The following is a 10,093-nucleotide window of genomic DNA, read 5'->3' as shown; positions in this document are numbered from 1 at the left end:
TGCATTTGCAAAGCATCTTGAGACTTCTGTCTGAAACTCTCTTACCTCTGACCCTTTCCATGCCATGACAGAGGTAGAGAGTACCTACCATCCCTGATTATCACAGGGGGACAGATGAAACCAAAGGCTTCCAAAGAAGAAAGCCAATGATCAGCCAGAAAATACAGAGGCTGCAGAGTGTTGTGCCCACAGGGCAGAGGTGCCTTCTGGACACAGTGCCACTGCCTTGGTAGGTTAGTTAAGATTTGCATTCCTTCATTTGATTTCACACTTACTCATTTCTTCTTCCTGTACTCCATGTGCAATGTGACACAAAAGAGTATAAAATATGACCTGTGCTCTCTGCTTTCATTTTCAACTATTTCATCTAGAATAAGCACACACACACACACACACACACAATTTGCTTGTGAGCCCTTTGATAGTAGGGAGTGGATCCTACTCTTTTTTTCTTTCTTTTTAGTTTTCATACCTCCAATATTTAGCACAGTGCCTGGGACATATTAATAACTCACTAAGTATTAATGAATAAATAAAAATGGTTAAGCAAGTTGAGAAAGGGAATTACTCTGGGAGGAGAAGGGACACTAAGTTATATAGAAATGTCAGGATTGCATGGCAGATGGTAGAAGAATGAATTAACAGGCCCAGAGAAGTGAGTATGCCCAAGTGGATATAATAGGTATTGCTGGAAAATGTACCAGATGATTATGTTCCATAGAAGGTTCTAGAGATAACAAGGAATGCACTGTTGAGAGAAGCACTAAGGTCAGTGATGGATCTCTATAAGACCAGGGCTGACAGTAGGAAATGCTGTCATGGATGTGGACTCACTAATAGCAATGGTGATGCTAACAGCCTATAACACCAGTGACTAGGTAACAGTACTGAAATGAAGCCAGGTGGGTACAACTATCATAAATAACAATGAAGTTATAATGGAATCTAAGGGCATATGACCTGCAGAAAGTTATGGAGATACCAATAGAACACAGCACCCCTCAGGGCAAATCATGTGGGCAGCCAACAAGAGCCATACTCAAGCTGTACAATAAAAAATATATTAAGGATGAATGATTAGAAGGCTGATAGAAGTTATTCTAAGAAAATGTCATGATTCCTTGATCAATTTTCATATTTGAGTCAGAGTTCAGGTGTGGAATCCACTGACTTGGAGGAGAGGTATTTCTAGGAGAAGGAACTCTAACTCTAGAGTGAGTGAACGCTGCATTGGGTCTACCAGTCTTTCCCTTCAAGGATTGTATCCATTTTGCCACTGAGAAAGGAGCATACTCCAACATTTTAAAGATTCTAGGGAATGAGAACTGAGTAGACACTGATCATTGTAATCTGTAAGCCACAGGGTCATCATGGTCTAGCTGATAGAGTGGAGGCTAGGTAATAGAGATTTGGCCTGGGTCTGTCTCATAGTGGGTCTTCAGGCCCAACCAATGGCCATTCCCCTGGTGTCTACAGGTATGATTGAAATAGATGTACTTAGTGGTTGACACGATCCTCCCTGAGGTCTTCGGCCTAAGGGTTAAGAGAGCAATGGGGAAGATGCAGCAAAAGCCTCTGAGTGTTCCACCAGCCCCACTCCAGGCCAAGTGGGTAAATCACAGTATCAAATCCCAGTGAAATCAAGAACTGGGCTTCAAGAACTAGAGTACATAAGGGTAGTGGTCTCCATTATCATGTCCATTTATGTCATCAATATAGCCTTTATAAAAATAGCTCCGGTACAATGAAAACGAATGACCAAGAACTCAGCCATGTAGTAGATCCAGTTGCAGCTGCCTTTTGATACAATGGACTGATGTGTCCTCAGGTACATTATGCATAGGTGTGCACTAGAAAATATGTTCTTTTCCATCTCTACCCCAAATGATAATGAGAAACAATCCAAATTAACCTGGATTGAACACTAATTATATTTATAACTTCTGTCCTCTTTCAAAATATTGTCCAAAAAAGAACCAGGTCACTTGGACATCCCATAGGTCACAGATCTTCCATATTAATGATATCCTGCTAATCCAACTGGATGGGCAGGTTGGAGGCCTTGCTAAGACATGTATTCCAGAAGGTGGAAGATAAGCCCTGTGAAGAATTTGGGGGCCTTTTTGTCAGTAGCATTTTTAGGGGTCCATGATTGAAGCATGCTGGGATATCCCTTTCAAAATAAAATATTTCACCATTAGTACCCTTGTACCACCATGAAGAAGAAAACAGTACCTGTAAAGCTTCTGCTAGGGAGATATTCCACACTTTGAAATATTGTACAGCCCACATGTTAGGCAACATAAAATATCATGAGTTTTGAGTGGAACTGAGAATAGGAAATGATTTCATTCTGGTCCTGGCTCCAGAGTAAGTAAATACCTGTTGCTTGGACCATACAGTTAGGCAGACTTAATTATATTAGAAATGCCAGTGGTGGGAAAGGATGCACTGTAGTTCAGAAAGTTCAGTGAGAGAATCACAACATAGACATCTTGGATTCTGGGACAAGGTTACGGCATTTGCAGCAGAGGATTATATATCTTTTGGAAAACAGGTCACTTGTTCCTCAGTAGAGAAGGAATATTGGTAACTACCAGACGTTACATAATCATCCATCTGAAATTGACCACCATGATACATATGATTAGATTCATTAAGTCATATGGTAAGGAGGTAATTGACTTTCAGTGATGGAGGGAATCCATGTAGAATTGGTCACAAGCAAGAGCAGAGGGCACAAGCAAGCTGCACAATGAGGTAGCCTAGATCCCATGACCCCTGTCACTGCTGCATTGGACTCTTTTCTCAGCTTATGTATGTGACTGCACATACATGTGCCTATGACCTGTTAATGAAGGAAGAAAATCCTGGGATTTTGGTTCATGAGTGGGTTGGCATGGTATGTTTGACACAACTGTCAAGGTTATACGTCAAGCCAGTGACAAGGGAAAATCTTCAGTGGGAAAAGCTAAGGGAATCTACCTTGTCATCTGTTTTGTTTTGTGTGTAAAAAAAAAAAATGGCCCAAGGTTAGGATACATGTGAATCTGGGCAGCAGTCGCACACACTCGTAATCCCAGCTGCTCAGGAAGCTGAGGCAGGAGGATTGTGAGTTCAAAACCAGCCTCAGCAACTTAGCAAGGCCCTAAGCAACTCAAGGAGACCCTGTCTCTAAATAAAATTTTAAAAAATGGACTGGGGACATGACTCAGTGGGTAATCACCCGTGAGTTCAATTCCCAGTACAAAAAAAAAATACATGTGGATTCATGGCCTGTGGGGAATGGGTCAGTTGGCTAATAAGGAGCTGACTATGGGCTTAGGAAAGTGGATCTAAGTGTGAAATCTTCATATCAAAGAGAATATTCTACTGTGGGACCAGTACTATAGAACCAGGTATGTAGAAAGACTTGTTCAGAATCGTTATGGGCTACCCTTGTGTGGTACAATAGATCAATGAATGTAAGGTTCATGCTGGCAGTGATGAAGGCTATCCATGGGCACATAGCATGAGTTTCCAAGGTTATTTTATCTACAGTCACCATCAAATGACCAACAAAGAACAAAATTGGGCTCAAGATTCCACATTATCCCTCAAGGAGACCAACTGGTGACTTGGTGGCAAGTTGACTACATTGGATCTCTTCCACTTTGGAAGAGGGAACACTTGATTTTAGCAGGGGTAGATCTGTATTCTAGAGGTGGATTGGCCTTTGCTGCCAGCAGGATCTCAGCCAGCATCGCTACTGGGGACTTATAGAGTATTGAATCCACTGGCACAGGATTTCATATAACATGGCATTCCTCCAAGGAACATAACTTACAGCAAAAGACAAGCTAGTGAGCCCCTGAGCAAGAGATCTACTGGTCATAACATACCACCAAGAAGCTGCTTCCCTAGTAGAGTGGAATGATCAACTGAAGTTACAGGAGTAGGACCCTCTCAAGGGATGAGGCACTATTGCTCAGGAAACAGTGTATACTTAATTTTATATATATGCTGTGCATCTAATAGGTAGAATTTCTAAGTATGGAACCAAATGGTGGAAACCAGAGCCCCCTCCCAGTGAACCTCTTGGGGAACATATGTTTCTTGTGCCCACGACTCTGGCCTCTGCATATGTGGAAGTCTTCTTTTTCAAAGGGAAAATACTGCTGCCAAGGGATACAGCAGGAGTTCCACTGAATTATAGACTATTATAGCTTTAGCACTTGAGGCAAGAAGAGGAGTTGCTGATTGGGCTGGAGAAGTTTCCCGTGGTCAGCATGGATGCTAGGACTGCTGTTACTCTCTAGGGGTGGGGAGAAGTAGGTTTACTACTCAGGTGATTCACATGTGCATCTCTTGATACTCTCTTTATGGGGTCTTAGTAGGAAATGGACAAATGCAGCCACCCTGGCCCAAGGATGGAATGGTGACCAGGAGTTCAGATTCCTCTGGATAAGGGACTGGCTCATACTATCAAGTAAGAGCAGCAGAGGTAGGAGCTGAGGGCGAGGGGACTTATAGTGGAGAGCAGAGGAAGAAGCTAATGATATCATTTGTAATTCCAAAGCCAATTGCAGTGGTGAGAGCCACATCAACCTATTAACCTTCTTCTTCCAAGATCCTTCCCCCACCAAAAATAGAAGTCTCATTAGAATTCTGAAGGAACTGTTTCCTAGAACTTAGGTGAAGAAATGGAACCAAGTGGCATAAAAATTGGACTGCAGAGTATTCTATGATGTGCCACCCAGATTCTCTTTCAAGAATGGAGAGTGATGGATGCCATGGCTCACAACTGTAATCCCGTCTCTTCAGGATGCAGAGGCAGGAGGATCACAAGTTCAAGGCCAGACTGGGCAACTTAGTGTGACCATATCTCACAATGAAAAATATAACGGATTGGGGATGTAGCTCAGTGGTAGAGTACCTCTGAGTTCAATTCCAGTAAGAAAAAAAAATAGAATGGAGAGCCAATTCCCCCAAGCTGATGTGGAGGAGCTACTAGAAGATGGCCCTTGGCTGTCTGCTCTTTTCCTTGAGGAAACTATGTCAGCCAATGTGACACTGGAAGGTGGGCTCCTTCCAGTGCTGTCACATACGATGACTTATTGGGGGGTGAGTAGAAAGGCTCAGCCTTTTTACCTACAGCCCAACATAACTCTAAACGGCCATCTGAGCTTGCTCCAGAACATTCTGTGGGTCTTTCATTAGGTCTGCATCACATTTCTGTTTTTCCCTCTGACTAAGTCTGTTTTCCTTCTTTCCCTTTTACAGGTATTGATCCCATGAACAATCCTTAAACTGTGTCTTTGTCTCATAGTTTTCTTGCTGGGAAACTCCACCACCTTTACTATAATTGGAGTGCCCCCTCTTTCTATACTCTAGAGCAATTAATAGGCAAATACGTTTTTCAGCCTTATAATTTATTGTATGGCTCATCCTCTGTTTTCAGCCCCCTCCTTCTACAATTTTGTACCCCTGCTCACCCTGTTTGTTGCATTATAATGCAGTGGTTATTTATGAGTCTGAATTTCTACCCCCATAGTGAACTGCATGGTGAACTCCTAGGTGATAGGAATGGGTTCATGTCTTTTTTCCCAGCCCTTAGTCCTAACCCATTCCTGGTCCATCATAAGCTCTCAACCCCTGTTTGTTGCAGAATGTAATGCATGCATGTGGCTTTTACTGATGGGAAAACAAGTAGCCTGAGCGGAGTTGTCCTCATAGCCTAATTATTCTTGGGCATGTGCCTGTAACTGATTCAGGAGAAAGCTTACTGATACTGAAGAGAAGGGGCTTTTTCATTTCAGAGTTATGTTTCTGTCTTTCTAGAAAGCATGGTGCTCTAACCCCGTCTTCCTTCAGCAGGAATTTGGTAAACACTAACAGACTCCAACTCAAAGCAGTATGGCCCCAGGCAAAATGAAGGAGCAGTCAGCTTTTGTCTTCAGTTCCTCACCATCTCTTTTCTGTAGCCTTTCCCACTCCCAGCACCCCATTACCTCGCTATTTCATTTTTTCTCGTAAAACTTATCTCTGGGAAAAGGGCTGATTTAGTCATTCAGAGCCTGGTGTGACTATGTCAGGACCCTCTGCCTATCTGAAGTATTTGCACTTTCTGCCCCATTTTTGTTTGGAGAACAAAAGGGTCTATAGACAGTCTGAGGAATTCAGTTTATTTCCTCCAATCATCTATTTTTGTTGTAAATTCTAGATTCAACAAATAGCGTAATTGTTTGATTACTATTTCCCCTTTCTACTATATATACTCCAGGAGAGTAGGACCTTGTTTTTGGTTGTAGTGTGCTATCTCAGCACCCAGCATATTGCTTATAACTCTATGAGTAATATGTAAACAGTGATAATTATAAATTTATGTATCATTGTATACATGTAAACATAAATGAGCTCATAAATAATTGTTGAAGAGTTGGGAAGGGTTTTTAGGGTAATATGAGTTTTACCCTGCGGTTTCCTGATGAGTTTATTCAGTGGACTCTCACTCCTCCCATCTGTCCAGGGCTATTTGAGCTATTTCTGACTTGATCTTTCCGTGTTCTCCTGAAAGGACAGAAGAAGGGGTGGGAAGAGTAGGAGGGGCTGAGCCTGAGGAACAGGGCAGGCTGAAGAATGTTGGAGATATCACCCATGGGGGGCCCACACTGGGGAAGTGCCTTAGACCTCTTACTCAAGAAACTGAGATACACAGCAGTTAGGAATTTAAATGAGATCACTGTAGTAGGTTTTCAGGGTTTCCATAACAAAGTACTTCAGGCTGGGTGGATTAAACAATGAAAATTAATTTCCTCATAGTCCTGAGGCTAAGAACATGTTGGCAGAGTTGGTTTCCTCTGAGTCTCTGTCTTTGGCTTTGTAAGTCTGACTTCTCTGTATCTTCGTATGATCTTTGTTCTGTAGTTGTCTATGTCCTGCTCTTTTTAATAAGGACAATAGCCATGGGTAGATTAGGGTCCACCCATGTGATCTCATTTAATTTCATCATCTCCTTAAAGGCCTGGTCTCCAAATACAGTCCCATTCTGAGGTATATCAACATAAAAATTTCAGGAGAGCACATGTAGAAAAACTGAGGCAGTATATGTATCCCAAGAGTTAAAAATACTGCATTTTAAAATTTTTATTTTATCACCTAAAATCAATTGCATAAGTTCTCTAATTTCTTGGTCCCTTAGTTTCCTCTTCTGTTAAGTGGAAATAAATGTAATTATGGCAATAGCCCTGCTTAATGAGATGTTATACGTAAGGTACAATATATGGACATAATAAGTACCCAATAACTGTCAGCGGTAGTAGTTATTTTTTTATTATTGTTATTATTCTAAGTAAGTTCCCTTCTGTAAGATGAGATTAATTGAAATGCCAACCTATTTCTTAGAGTCACTTTGGGGACTGCATGATATGATGCGTGGTCAAGAGCTCAGAAATGTCCTCTCATAGGGCAAGATCTCAGCAGATACTGTTCCTGGGCAAGAACCCAGTTTTCCAATGCACTGTGTCTTCCTTTTGTACAACTTAACAAGATCTGATAGAGCAAAACTGTCTCTGTGTTTATATAATATGTACAATTTCTTGTTTGGAGCAGTTTTAGAGAAAACCACCTGATTTACGTAAAAGTTTATATTTCAATTAATAAAACTTGAAATAAAGCCACACAAGAGAACACAGAACTTATTATTCAGCTAAAAGGGAGGTGGGATCCGTGTTCTGAATTACGTAGTAAATAAATGTTCAGGTCCAACGTGGGTGATTAACCGTTTGATACCTTGTCAGGATTTGACAAGCTCTCCTCTGTTTTTTACACTTCTCACTATGTCTTGTGTAATTAAGAAGTGGTGCTGAGTTCTTGTCATCCACCATTAAGGACTAGTCACAGATAGTTTCATAACATCTGCTTCTTGCAACCTTCTAATTATCCATAAAAATCTGGCAGGGAGACCTGACAGTTTATCTGGAACACAGAATATGAATACAAAATAGGGTGCTTTCCTTCTAGTTAGAGAGGGAAGGGGTAAAACAGGTCCTCTCTAACCTCTCACTGCACAGGCGGCTACAGTGCCCATTCAAATCAGGGTTAGGTTCATGTCTTCTCAATAAAGACTCAAATTTTGAGAAACATCATTTGATGAAAAGAATATGGGTCAGAAATACACTGTTGGTGCTATGTCAGAATCTGCTGCCAATGCCACCCTGTCACCTTCCTTAGAGTGCATCCAGATGCAGCTCCTTCCCTCCCCTGTATCTGTGGGCTTTGTGCCATCCGTGCCCTGATGTGGGGAATTGAGGGACTCTTGACTGGGGTGAGCACTTGCCTCTAGCAAGATTGATTCTTAGCCTCCTAGTGTGTGTTTCTTGTTACAGATGCCTTTCTTTTGCCCACCAGCTTGCTTGGCTTTCTGACTCATTGCCTTCCTTGATTCTGAGGAATGGGTCTTCCTAAGCCAATACGTTGTGTGTTTAGGCTGTTGAAACACTGCCTTCTTCTTCTGGCCACAGTGTGTCCTCCCTCTTTATACCTCTGCCTCCAACCACAGTTGCAACCCATGGATGATTCTACCCTTAGATATGCCTGCCTGACCATTTTGTTTTAGACCTCTATTTTGTCAAGGCCTGGCCCTTCTGTGTCTTGTCCTCTCATGGTTATGACCTCAGAGTCTAGACTTGCCACAGTTCTCCTGGTCCTATTATCTTTCATTTTCTTGGTGTTGTAGTGGAGGGAGAAAACACAAAACAAACAAGCAAAAAAAAAAAAAAAACCCTCTTCCTTTACCCTCTCAGGGTTCATAGATGGATTCCACAAATCCAAGTAATAAAAGATAATACAAGGCAAATTAGCAGGGAATAAACAGATTTAATAAATTAGGTATGTACAAGAATTTACATACACATGCACACACAAACGTGATTCAAGCAGGATGTTAGAATTCTGGGCTTATATACCATTTTAACAAAGGTTGATAAAGTATGCTGAAGAAGCCAGATACAGGAAAAGTGTTCTAGGACTCCTGGGGTAGGGAAAAATGATGATCAGTTGACTAGGAAATGCATGGTTAACATGAGTTGTTTAGTGAGGTTTGTAATGCAGGGGACTCATCTTGGCTGATAAGAATTGACTGTGGAATGGTTTTCTCCCTGGTGTAGGAAAGGGGGACACTGGTACAAACTGAAATTTCTGTAATCTTTATAAAGGGAAATTTAGGCTCTGTTTTTAAGCCATGAAGGCAGGGGGAAAAGAGCTTTTCCTGCATCAACTGTTACTCAACTGCTTTCAAGTCAAAATAAGCCTATGTCCATTTGGCATATTTACAGTAGTATATTCTGGCTCTCCACTGCACTGACAGGAATAACGTGGCGAGAAGCTAGGCTTTGAATCTTGAGGACTCTATTTCCTTGCTACCCCAAGTGCGGTCCAGGCATCATAGAGGCAACACTGGGAACTTGTTAAAGATGCAGAATCTCAGGCCCCAGCCTATGTCTGTTGAGTCAGAATCTGTATTTTTACAGGATTCCCAGGCAAATAAAATGCACATTAAAGTTAAAGCAGTAACAGTTAATTAATGCATAGCAATGTTCAAAATTAGCCTTCAAGTAGCAAAAAATATTTAATAAAGCCCCCTTGAAGGGACACAGAGAAGTTGCTGCCATTGATGGCATGGGTTTGACTCAGAAAAGATGGACCCTGGATCTACTTGTAACAGAGAAAGCAAGTCAGCTATATAAGCCAGGCCTTCAGAAGGGCAAAAGGGAGTGATGTGGGTTTTTGAGGTGAAGCCATTAACAGCTGGATTATAATGCAATGTGCCATAATTGTGTAGTAAAAGAATGTAATTGATATGGCTCTGTTATAAAAAGGGGCATGTTCAAGGAATTCTTTCTTCAGGGAAGGCAGATGGTCATGGGGTCAGGTTATGGGAAAAGGAACTCCTTCTATAAAAATGGCTCATTTCTCCTTTGGTCTGCTCTTTGTCCCTCTTCAGGTGAGAACTTCCTGATCCTAGAAACTGCCAGGTAAATGCTCTCAGGCCCAAATTCTCAGACTTCTAAGCCATCTGGACACTTACAGCCATGGACACTGAGCAGTGGTGATA

This window comes from Marmota monax, unplaced genomic scaffold (genome assembly GCF_021218885.2).
Source record: "Marmota monax isolate L192 unplaced genomic scaffold, Marmota_monax_Labrador192_F-V1.1 WCK01_AAM20220418_F8-fsc00105, whole genome shotgun sequence".
Classification (NCBI taxonomy): domain Eukaryota; kingdom Metazoa; phylum Chordata; class Mammalia; order Rodentia; family Sciuridae; genus Marmota; species Marmota monax.
Note: the sequence above shows the minus strand (reverse complement) of the source record.